The sequence below is a fragment of the Portunus trituberculatus genome, chromosome 45 (genome assembly GCF_017591435.1).
Source record: "Portunus trituberculatus isolate SZX2019 chromosome 45, ASM1759143v1, whole genome shotgun sequence".
Classification (NCBI taxonomy): Eukaryota; Metazoa; Arthropoda; class Malacostraca; order Decapoda; family Portunidae; genus Portunus; species Portunus trituberculatus.
The window spans coordinates 11,415,817-11,428,316 of record NC_059299.1 but is presented as its reverse complement, the minus strand read 5'-3'; the positions used below and the strand labels follow the sequence as shown (position 1 = coordinate 11,428,316).

The 12,500-nt window shown below is 41.4% G+C and overlaps 1 protein-coding gene across 1 annotated transcript in view; it reads left to right on the top strand.

The window, feature by feature from the left end:
- LOC123519399 overlaps positions 1–12,500 on the top strand; it is a 116,485-nt gene that overhangs the window by 83,107 nt on the left and 20,878 nt on the right. The window lies entirely within an intron of this gene.

Below are 12,500 nucleotides of genomic sequence, written 5' to 3'. Positions count from 1 at the left end.
TTCCGATGCGACTGTTTTAAAGACCACGGAGATAATTAACAAGGTTTTCATCATTGTTTTCCATCGATGACGCATTATTGTTAAAGTATCGATTGACAGTGAGTGGCTAGCCGTGTTCTCAAGTGTTTCACGGTCTGACGAGATTGTTTTCAAAGGTTTTCATTATTTTTCCTTAAAGGCCACTGAAAGAACAAGTCTGGCTTCCGTTGTTTTTCCGACGATGATACAGAACTGTTTAAAGCATTGATAGACGGTGAGTGGCTGACTGTGTACTCAAATGTTCAGGGTTCCCGTCAAGCTATTTTCAAGGGCCACAGGAAGGATTATCAAGGTTTTCACTTTTTTTTTCGTCGATGATGCAGAGTTGTGAAAGTAAGGATAAACAGCGAGTATCTGGCTTTGTTCTCAAGTGTTCTAGGTTCCTATCATATTATGGAGAGAATTAACAAGGTTCTCATTATTTTTTTTTTTCTTAAAGGCCACTGAAATAATAAGTTTGGTTTCCTTCCTGGTTTCCGTCGGTGAATTCTTGTAGTATCGATGGACAGTGAGTGGGTGGCTGTGTTCCCAAGTGTTTCAGGTTACGATGCGAGTTTTCAAAGGCCACAGAAAATTATCAAGGGTTGCATCATTATTTTCTCCGTCGATGATATATTACTGTTAAAGTATCGATAGACTGTGAGTGTTTAAGTGTTGCAGGTTCCCATCAGACTGTTTTCAAATGCTACGGAGGGAATAATTGTGGTTTTCATTATTTTTCCTCAAAGGCCACGCAAAGATATAGTCTGGTCTCCTTTCTTTTTCCACTGATGATGCAAAACTGTTAAAGTATTGATGGACGGTGAGTGGCTGACTGTGTTCTCAAGTGTTCTGATTCCAATGAGAATATTTTCAAGGGCTACGGAGAGAATTATCAAGATTTTCATTATTTTCTTCCGTGTATGATGCAGAGTTGAAGCATCGATACAAAGTGAGTGTCTGGCTGCGTTTTTAAGTGCTTTAGGTTCACATCAGACTGTTTTCAAATGCTACGCAGAGAATTAACAAGGTTTTCATTATTTGTTCCCTCATAGACCACAGAAAGAATAAAGTTTACATTATTCTCTTTGTTTTGATGATGCAGCGTTGTTCAAATATCGATGGACGGTCAGTGAATGGCTGTGTCCTTAATTAAGTGTTCCGTGTTCCGTGTTCCAACGAGACAATTTTCAAAGGTCACAAACAGAATCATCAAAGTTTTTCATTCCTTTCGGTCGATGATGTAGAATTGTTACAGTACTGATAGAATTATGAAAGCACTCTTGAAAACCAACAATAGCCTCCACTAGAGCATGTTGGGAGTAAAGAGACAGGCGCTGATATTTTTGAGAATGCTGTCTTGTCAGTGTGAGGAAGAGAGAAAGTGGGTAAGGCATGTGCGGGCATTATTCATGTATCCTTGTCATGTTTTGTATCTTGGAGCCAAAAACAATTCAAAACACACCGATAGAGAGAGAGAGAGAGAGAGAGAGAGAGAGAGAGAGAGAGAGAGAGAGAGAGAGAGAGAGAGAGAGAGAGAGAGAGAGAGAGAGAGAGAGAGAGAGAGAGAGAGAGAGAGAGAGAGAGAGAGAGAGAGAGAGAGAGAGAGAGAGAGAGAGAGAGAGAGAGAGAGAGAGAGAGAGAGAGAGAGAGAGAGAGAGAGAGAGAGAGAGAGAGAGAGAGAGAGAGAGAGAGAGAGAGAGAGAGAGAGAGAGAGAGAGAGAGAGAGAGAGAGAGAGAGAGAGAGAGAGAGAGAGATATTGCAAGCTTATCCTTATTCCTTCATATCGTATTTCTTCATTTTTCATTTTGCTTCTTCCATTATTTTCATCTCTATATTTTCCTCCAATGTTCCTTTTAACTCTTTCACTGTACCTATGTCATTAAGCTTCATTAGGGCCAATCTTCTCACCTGTTGGAACAATACAGCAACCATACCTGTATTAATTATCACCTGTATGTAACCCCTTCCCACCTCACGAACTTAGGTTAAAAATGATGAACTGTAATGACTAATAAGAAACAGCTGTACCTTACCATACTCTCTCTCTCTCTTTCTCTCTCTCCTCCCCCTCTCCTGTGTTTTCTATAGGCTATTTTTACCACCCGTCATGTTGTGTGCGTGTGCTGTGGCGTAATGGCTAATGGAGGGGAGGTGTCACGTTTCATTGAGTAAGTTGGGTCTCACTCGCTGCGTCTTTTCGTGAGTCGCCTCGTGTTTGCTGACTTGACGCTTGGTTGGCTGGCGGGTACCTCTCCTTCAGGTGTGGAGGATAATGTTTTTTTGTTAGTGTTCTGAGGTGCTTTGAGGTATCGTGATTTATTGTATTCGGTATTGTAGGTTCTGTTTTAGGTTTTTCTGGTTGTTGTTGGTGGTTTTGTTTCAGGTATCAGCTATTTTGTTTTGGGTATCATCAGGTTTTTAATTTGGATATTGTCTGGTTTTAGTTTTACGTATTGTGGCTTCTTTTATTTGTTATTGAGATTTCTTTTAGGTATTGTGGGTATTTTAGGTATTGTGGGTTTTATTGTAAGCATATTGGGTTCTTTCCTGGTATCGTGGGTTCTTTTCAAGGTATCGTGGGTTCTTTTCAAGGTATCGTGGTTTCTTTTCAAGGTATCGTGGGTTGTTTTAAGGTATCGTGGGTTTTATTCAGGTATTGTTGGGTTCTTTTTAAGGTATCGTGGGTTTTATTCAGGTATTGTGGGTTCTTTTAGGTATCGTGGGTTCTTTTCAAGGTATCATGGGTTCTTTTTAAGGTATCATGGGTTCTTTTCAAGGTATCGTGGGTTCTTTTCAAGGTATCATGGGTTCTTTTATCAGGTATTGTGGGTTCTTTTCAAAGTATCGTGGGTTCTTTTTAAGGTATTGTGGGTTCTTTTTAAGGTATCGTGGGTTCTTTTCAAGGTATCGTGGGTTCTTTTTAAGGTATCGGAGGTTTTATTCACGTATCGTAGGTTCTTTTCATGTATTGAGGGTTCATTTCAAGGTATCGTAGGTTCTTTTCAGGTATCGTGAGTTCTTTCCAGGTATTGTGGTTTTTTAAGGTATCGTGGGTTTTTTCATGTATCGTGGGTTTTTTTCAAGGTAATGTGGGTTTCATTCAGGTATTGTGGTTTTTTTCAGGTATCTTGGGTTTATTTCAGGTAACGTGTTCTTTTAATGTATCAAGGGTTCTTTTCAAGCTATCTTGGGTTCTTTCAAGGTATCGTGGGTTTTATTCAGGTATCATGGGTTATTTTCAGGTATCGTGGGTTCTTTTCAGATAGCGTGGTTTCCTCAGGTATTGTATGGTTTTTCAAGCATTGTTGGTTCTTCGTATATTCCTTTTTCATTCATGTCGATGTCATATATGAGAGAATGTATATATTATGTACATTCATTCTCTCTCTCTCTCTCTCTCTCTCTCTCTCTCTCTCTCTCTCTCTCTCTCTCTCTCTCTCTCTCTCTCTCTCTCTCTCTCTCTCTCTCTCTCTCTCTCTCTCTCTCTCTCTCTCTCTCTCTCTCTCTCTCTCTCTCTCTCTCTCTCTCTCTCTCTCTCTCCTGGCACCATTATTCCTTACCATCTGTTTTAACAATAATTAATTTTTGTCTCCCTTTTCTCTCGTTTTGTCATTGCTCTACTTTTTACCTGTTTTTATTTTTTTTATAACTATTTTTCCAATTTTCTATCTGCTAGTTTTTTTTTTTATTATAGTCATTTTTTTTTTCTTCTTTTGTATTCCCAGTACTCTTTATTCTCTACTTTTCATTCCCTTCTAATGTATTCTAATGTGTTTTTCTTCTCTTTTCTTTAATGGTACTTTTTTGTGGATGCTTTTTTTTATTCTCTTTATTGTCCAGTAACTTTAGTGTCACATTTCCGTGAAGATTTTTTTCCTCAGCTTTCTTCTCTCCACTACAATGGTTTCTTACTACGCGCATTCATTTTTTCTTCTGTTTTTTATCGTTCTTTCTGCTCCATATCTCTTGTTCCTGCTACTTTACAACACCCTGCTTTCGTCATGTCGTGTAAACCTTTCGCTGCTTCTCCCTCCGCCTCCTAAATCCCCCCACGAGTCACAGGGTTCTGGGTGGGGGGGGGTGTCGCGGGTTTGGCTATATTTAGACAGGCGATGTGGCTTGGCGGTGTGGGACGTAACGGCGTGGTGACAGAAATTTGCTGGTGCTCCTCCACCTACAGGAGTTTTGTGACCTGTGTGTTTCACTGTTTGATCTGCTGCAGTCTCTGACGAGACAGCCAGACGTTACCCTACGGAACGAGCTCAGAGCTCATTATTTCCAATCTTCGGATAGGCCTGAGACCAGGCACACACCACACACCGGGACAACAAGGTCACAACTCCTCGATTTACATCCCGTACCTGCTCACTGCTAGGTGAACAGGGGCTACACGTGAAAGGAGACACACCCAAATATCTCCACCCGGCCGGGGAATCGAACCCCAGTCATCTGGCTTGTGAAGCCAGCGCTCTGTGTGTGTGAATGTATGTGCTCTCTCTCTCTCTCTCTCTCTCTCTCTCTCTCTCTCTCTCTCTCTCTCTCTCTCTCTCTCTCTCTCTCTCTCTCTCTCTCTCTCTCTCTCTCTCTCTCTCTCTCTCTCTCTCTCTCTCTCTCTCTCTCTCTCTCTCTCTCTCTCTCTCTCTCTCTCTCTCCCTTACTGTTAATTATATTGCATCCACCTCCACTCTACTCTTTATGTTCACCTTTTACTCCTCCATTTTCTTACCATTTCCCTCCAGTGACCACCACCACCACTACCACCAGCACATTCTTCAGTACTCCTCTTCCTCCTCCACCTCGTAATGTCCTCAGCCACACAGTCTCGTTTCCTCTTTGGTGTTCAGTAGACTCGTTTTAGTCCCCTACCAATTGCATCTCCTGAAGGAATTCCTGAAGGCGAACCACCACAGACCTTGTAACACTTGAGTACTCTGTGTGTGTGTGTGTGTGTGTTTCTTTTCCATTTTCCTCTTCCTTCTTTCTCTTTTCCTTTGTTGATATTTTGTTCCTCCCTTCAGATTACATTACCTCTGTCCTCTCTACTCTCTCCTTTCACGTTTATGATGATAAAAAGAGCAATGACGTTTCTGTAGCTTATTTTTTTCTTTAATGAAGCTTCCCGTGTACTGTCACCCCGCCATGTGTGTGTGTGTGTGTGTGTGTGTGTGTGTGTGGTTAGATAAGCATGATGGGATTCGGGATGGGGCCAAGAGAGAGAGAGAGAGAGAGAGAGAGAGAGAGAGAGAGAGATGGTGGGGCACGATATGTAAGAAAAAAATGTGAAATAGAGAGAGGGAAGGAAGGAGGGAAGGAGGTGAGTATAAAAAGAGGGAGAGAGAGAAGGAAGGGAGGAATGTGGAGAGTAGAGGAGGAGAAGTGAAAAATAATAAAATGAACACATAAATAAATAAATCAATAAAAAAAAAATAAAGATCATGAAGAAAGACACTAAGATTCCTAAGCTGAGAAAATTAGTTACTTTACCTGTGTATCTTCTCACCTGTACACACACACACACACACACACACACACACACACACACACACACACACACACACACACACACTATAAATCATGTTTTGTACCCATATGTATAAATAGTAAAGTTGTTTTGCCTATGTATGTGCTTGTACGCATGCCAGTATGAAAGTAGGGAAAACACACACACACACACACACACACACACACACACACACACACACACAGAGAGAGAGAGAGAGAGAGAGAGAGAGGGAGAGGGAGAGAGTTAAGCATCCTTCCTTTTTTCACAGAGCTTTTGCATATGTTTACCTACTCCTCCTCCTCCCCCTCCTCCTTCTCGTTCTCCTCCTCCTCCTCCTCCTCCTCCTCCTCCTCCTCCTCTTTAATGTCTCTTACCGTCACCCTTCTCACTCATCTCTCTCTTCTTCCCCATTCATTTTCTCTTATCCGCTCCCTTTTATCACTTTTGGCTTCTTATCTTGTTTGTTTATTCCTTCACTTTCCTCTTCGATCGTTTTTGGAGTATTCTTCATCATTTATTATTATTGTTATCATTTTCTTACCTTGCGTCACTTTCCTTCTCCCTTCTTTCATGTTCGCCTCTTCATCTTCATTTGGATTTTTTTGTGTATTTATTTTCATTTGGAATTTGTGTCATTAACCATCAGTGATCTCTCTCTCTCTCTCTCTCTCTCTCTCTCTCTCTCTCTCTCTCTCTCTCTCTCTCTCTCTCTCTCCCAACAACTTCCTCAAAGCATTCTTTCCTTTCTTTACAACTTCCTACAAGCATTTCTTTCTTTCTTTACCTCCTCCTCCTCCTCCTTCTCCTTCTCCTTCTCCTTCTCATCCTCCTCCTCCTCCTCCTCCTCCTCCTCCTCCTCCTTCTCATCCTCCTCATTGTCACCTTCACGTTTCATTTACCTCGTTTCTCCTGGTTTGCCCGGCTCACACATGCATGCACACCCTCTCTCTCTCTCTCTCTCTCTCTCTCTCCCTCTCCCTCTCCCTCTCTCCGACGCTAACGCTGGAGCCCATTTTTATTAACGCTTTTATTAACGCTAAGGGTCGTGCGAGAAGAGCAGGGGAAAAAAATCATGTAGTAATTAGATTTAAGAGGATGGCATTCGGCCCAGACTTGTCTTACTATATTTGTCTTATCTCTCTCTCTCTCTCTCTCTCTCTCTCTCTCTCTCTCTCTCTCTCTCTCTCTCTCTCTCTCTCTCTCTCTCTCGTGCGTAAAATTTCATATAAAATGCATATTAGTGTTTTCATATGACGGCACACACACACACACAGAGAGGGAGAGAGAGAGAGAGGAGAATAGATGTGCGAGTAACTTTAAATGCGAATGTATGGAAGAATAAGGTAATAAAATGCAGTAAAGAGGAGGAAATGGAGGAATAGAGAGAGAGAGAGAGAGAGAGAGTGAAAATAAAAAGAGGTTAGAGGAGTAAGAGAAATGAGGCTGTGAGATCATCCTAGTGACAGAGGCGGCAGTGGAAAAGAGCAGTAATTGAAGAGAATGTGGCAGGGGAAGATTAAGTAACGGAGGGAATAAACATGGAAGGGAGGAGAGACAACGAAACGGAAGATGATTAATGAGGAAAGGAAAGAGAGAGAGAGAGAGAGAGAGAGAGAGAGAGAGAGAGAGAGAGAGAGAGAGAGAGAGAGAGAGAGAGAGAGAAACAATGAAACTCTCCTATCTCATGTTTTAAGCAATAATGGGAAGGTTATACAAGCAATGGGAGAAAGATTAACAGTTTCTAGCAGTTTGCCTCTTAGTTGACCCTTCTCAGTACCCTCTTTCCACCAATACTCGCCTGCCGAACACTATTACTCACCTGTTTACATGTTAATTAAGCCCTTTGAGTGATTTTCGAACCCTCAGTACCTTCAGCAGTGGCGTAGAGTGAGAGGGGATCTGATCGAGGTATTCATGGAGAGAGCAAGGGAGGAGTGATAAAGTGTGTTTTCAGGCGTTTTGTCCTCTACTGTTTTGAAAGGCAGTGCAGATGGTCAGTCGGGTTAGCGTGATTTTTTTCTTTTCTGTGTTAGTCTAGACCAGGGTTTCTCAACCAGGGTTCCCCGGAACTCTAGGATTCCGCCAAAGGTCCCTAAGGGTTCCGCAAGAACAAGTGAGATAAGCTAATGCACTTTTTGACTTTTTATTTAATTTCATATACGTAATATAACTAAACACGCATAATAAATTATTGGTTATTGTAATGTTATAATATATTATTTTCCTTAAACCAGTTATTCAAAAATTTATAGTATGATATTTGTCACGTGAAATACGATGAAAGTAAAATGATAAATATATGCTATATAATTTTGTTTTTGAGCAGGAGTTCCTTGAGACATGTCATTTATTTGTAAGGGTTACGCAATGGTAAAAGGATTGAGAAACGCTGCTCTAGACCGTATCTTGGAATGCATTTGTTGCCTCAAGGATTATTTTCCAAGGCAATGTGAATGGTGAGTTTGATTACTTGGCTGTTGTTGATGCAGAGTCCATGTCAGTCTGGACCACAATTATCACAATGGCCCATATCTTGACACTTTTGTTACCTTCAAGAGTAACGTAAACAACTATTCTGAGTTACTATTGCTGGTGAAATCCGTGTTAATCTAGGCAGTAATCATGAACACCACAATAATGTCTACTAAACAAGGACCCACATTTTAAACTCTCCCCTCTCGTAAGAATTGTTTCTAAATGACCACTTACTTCATGTTTACTGAGGCTATCGTAAAATTACTTACCAATCGCTGCTGCAGAATTTACGTTAATGTAATCCCCACAGCCATGAAAACAACAGAAATCCTCACAAGACAAAGGGCCGGTATTTAGAAACGCTTCTTTATTAATCAACCCACAGTCACGAACACCCATACAATTTTCACCAGTGGCTCGTAAAAGTAGTAGACGTTTGAGAACCCTTATACTTTTTCAGTCGGAAACATTTGAAACTAACATTTTATCATTCATTATTTCGAAACACTTATGAATCATCGTATAGTCACAAACACCTTCATAATATACAAACATTCCTTTCTTTCTTTACAATTTCCTACAGACATTCCTTCCTTTACCACAACCATCTCCTCTTTCTTTCTCCTCCTCCACTTCTCCTCCTCCTCCTCCTCCTCCTCCTCCTCCTCCTCCTCTTCCTCTTCCTCTTCCTCTTCCTCTTCCTCTTCCTCCTCCTCCTCCTCCTACTACTACTACTACTACCACTGCTACTACTACAACTACTACTACTGCTACTACCACCACTACTGCTACTACTACTACTACCACCACCACCACTACTGCTACTACTACTACTACTACCACTACCACCACTACTACTACCGCTACTTCTACCACCACAACCAATACTGCTACTACTATTACTACTACTACCACCACCACCACCACTACTACATTGTCACCTTCACGTTTCATTTCCCTCATAAAAGCAGTGGCGGTAAAACACTAAAGCATTTGGGAACCTTTGCTACTTTCCCTCGTCTTCGCAGCCAACATAGCACCAAGAAGCAGACTCCAACCTTGATAAACCTAATCTTCAACAGGAAACCCTTGAAATTAACACATCCCACAAGTAAACGAGTGTGAACAGAGATAGATACTGCGGGGCGTCTTTCTAAAGGGGCAGTAGCGGTGATGGTGGTGGAAGAAGTAGTAAGGTCTCAAACAAGCGGGACGTAACAGCAATGGACTCAAATATCAGGTTATTAGTAGTGTTAGGGGAAGATGTGAGAGATTAGGCAAATTTATGGACAAGGATGATGGATGGACGGGGATATTAGTCTGGTATTGTACGTATAGGCCTACTGCTTTCTTGCTACTGAGAGAGAGAGAGAGAGAGAGAGAGAGAGAGAGAGAGAGAGAATTAGGGACAGAAGGGGTGGAAAAACAGAGACAGACAGAGACAGAGAGAGAGAGAGAGAGAGAGAGAGAGAGAGAGAGAGAGAGAGAGATTTACCACAACACATTGCCCCCAACCTACTGTCCTCCCACCACCACCACCACCACCACCACCACCACGCCACATAAAGCTCCACTCCAACTTTTCTCCCTTCCACATTCCCCTCTGCCACCCACTCCAATCCACCTCCTCCCCTCCCCTCCCTCCCTCCCTCCCTTCCCCTCTAACTTCCACTATTACCGCTACGTTTACTGAGGTGGGGGAGAAAATTGGGAAGGGAGGAAGGAAGTGTGGCTGTACTATTGTCCTCCTCCTCCTCTTCCTCCTCCTCTTCCTCCTCCTCCTCCTCCTCCTCCTCCTCCTTTGTATTTTTTTTTTCATCTTGTTTTAATTTCACTTTCCGTGTTTTCTAATTTTTGCTTCATTTTTTCTCTCATTTTTTTCCGTTTTCCTTTTTCCTCTCTAGTTTTTATTTGTGTATTTTAGGAATAGGAGGAAATTGGGTCCTGTGTGTTATCTTCTTTTTTCATTTTTCTCCTCTTTTGTCTAGTCTTTTTCTCTTCCTCATTCATTCATTTTTTATTCAGTTATCTCTCTCTCTCTCTCTCTCTCTCTCTCTCTCTCTCTCTCTCTCTCTCTCTCTCTCTCTCTCTCTCTCTCTCTCTCTACGTGTTTCTACGTGTTTTTTTTCTTTTTGCTGAAAGATAAGAAAAGAAAGAGGAATAAGAGAAAGAAAAGGAAATAATAATAATAATAAGAAGAAGAAGAAGAAGAAGAAGAAGAAGAAGAAGAGAATAGAAGAGAAGAGAAGTGAAGTGAAGAGGAGGAGGAAGATGAAGTAGAAGAGGAGGATGAAGATGAAGTAGAAGAGGAGGAGGAAGATGAAGTAGAAGAAGATGAAGATGAAGATGAAGTAGAAGATGAAGAAAATGAAGAAGATGAAGAAGAGAAGAGAATAAGGAGGAGGAGGAGGAGGAGGAGGAAGATTAAGATTAAGATTAAGATGAAGAAGATGAAGTAGATGAAGATGAAGAAGATGAGGAAGAAGAAGAAGAGAATAGAATGAGGAGGAGGAGAAGGAAGAGGAGGAGTAAGATGAAGAATATGAAGTAGAAGAAGATGAAGTAGAAGAAGATGAAGTAGAAGAAGATGAAGTAGAAGATGAGGTAGAAGAAGATGAAGAAAATGAAGATGATGATGAAGATGATGAAGTAGAAGATGATGAAGTAGATGATGAAGTAGAAGATGAAGAAGTAGAAGATGAAGAAGAAGATGATGAAGTAGAAGAAGGAGGAAGAAAGAAGAAGAAAGAAAAAAAAGAAAGAAAAAAGAAACGAAAGTAGAAGGAGAATAGAAGTAGGAGGAGAGGAGGATAAAAATAAGATGAAGAAAAGCGGAGGAGGAGGAGAAAGAAGAAAAAGCAGAACAGTAAAGGAATGGAGAGGAGGAGAAGGAAAAGGATTAAGAAAAGAAAAGAAGAAGAAGAAGAAGGAAGAAGAAGAAGAAGAAGAGCAGCAGCAGTTGGTCTCTTTATCATCCTGGCTTTCCCGGTATTGAGTGCTTGTAAAAATGAAGGAGACGCTGAAAAAACAAGGCCTCGCGGGGCTCGAGTCTTGGTTATTGAGTGTTAGCCGCGGCCTGAAGCTTTGGTGGCCGCGACTGCCTCAAAAATAAAGTGACTGTTGCTTTGACTATGAATGTATAAAGTGATATTGACCTTCGCTTTGTCTTGCTGATATTGCCTCCTCTCCTCCTCCTCTTTTTCTTTTTGTTTCTCCTCTTCCTCCTCTTCCTCCTCTTCCTGCTGTTACTCCTCATTCTGTTGTTATTTCTATTCTTGTTATTTCTTGTTCTCTTCTTCCTGTTCTTGGTCTGCTCCTCCTCCTCTTCCTCTTCCTCTTTTTCTTCCTGTTTCTTCTCGTCCTCCTCCTCCTCTTGTTGTTGTTGTTGTTGTCGTTTTTCAGTTCTTGTTGTTCCTAGTTATGCTCTCGTTTGCATAACGCACGACATGCAAGCTGCCCTTGATGCTGGTCATGAATCTAGAGTAATTTCACTTGATTTTAGTTCTGCATTTGATCGTGTTAATCATAGAGCCCTTTTATCGAAAGTTAGATCTATTGGTATTGGTGGCCGCGTCCATCAAGTTCTGTCAGAGTTCCTAACGAGTCGAAGGCAGCGTGTGACTGTTGATGGCTGCCTTAGTTCTTTTAGTCCAGTTGTATCCGGTGTTCCGCAGGGAAGTGTTCTGGGACCTCTTCTTTTTATTATTTATACATCTGACATGTGGTGTGGGATTGAATCTAATATGGTTGCTTATGCTGATGACACCACTATATATGCGACAATTCCTTCCCCACAGGATAGGCAGAGAGTCGCTAATGTACTCACTCAAGATGTTTCAAGGATTCTGTCATGGTGTGATCGGTGGGGTATGAAACTGAACCCGAGTAAATCCCATAGTATGGTTATTAGCAGATCAAGGACACCTTTCCCAGTTCACCCTGATATTGTTGTCAACGAAGTACCTATTCCTAATTGTTCGTCTCTGAAGTTACTCGGAGTCACCCTTGATCCCAAACTTACTTTTGAGTTGCACTTGCGTTCACTTGCATCATCAGTCTCATGTAAAGTTGGTTTGTTACGCAAATGTAGGCGGATATATTCCTCTGATGATATTGTAAGAAATTGCTTTTACTCTTTCATACTGCCTCATTTTGAATATTGTCACTCTGTGTGGATCTCTGCAGCAGAGTCTCACTTAAAGCTTTTAGATAGAGCATTCAACCAGATTAAATTTCTTCTTCCTAATCTTGAGATTAATCTTCGGCATCGTCGTTTGGTTGGATCATTGTCCTATTTCTTCAAAATCATGTCTAATTCCAACCACCCGTTGCATTGTCATTTGCCTGCCCTTCACTACCAGCACGTGCTACAAGACAATCCTTGATCATGAATGACCGTTCCTTGTCTGTGAATCGATGTAATACTTCACAATTTTCCCGGTGTTTTATCCCAGTATCTGCTAGACTCTGGAATACAATTCCCAACGAGATTGTTAATTC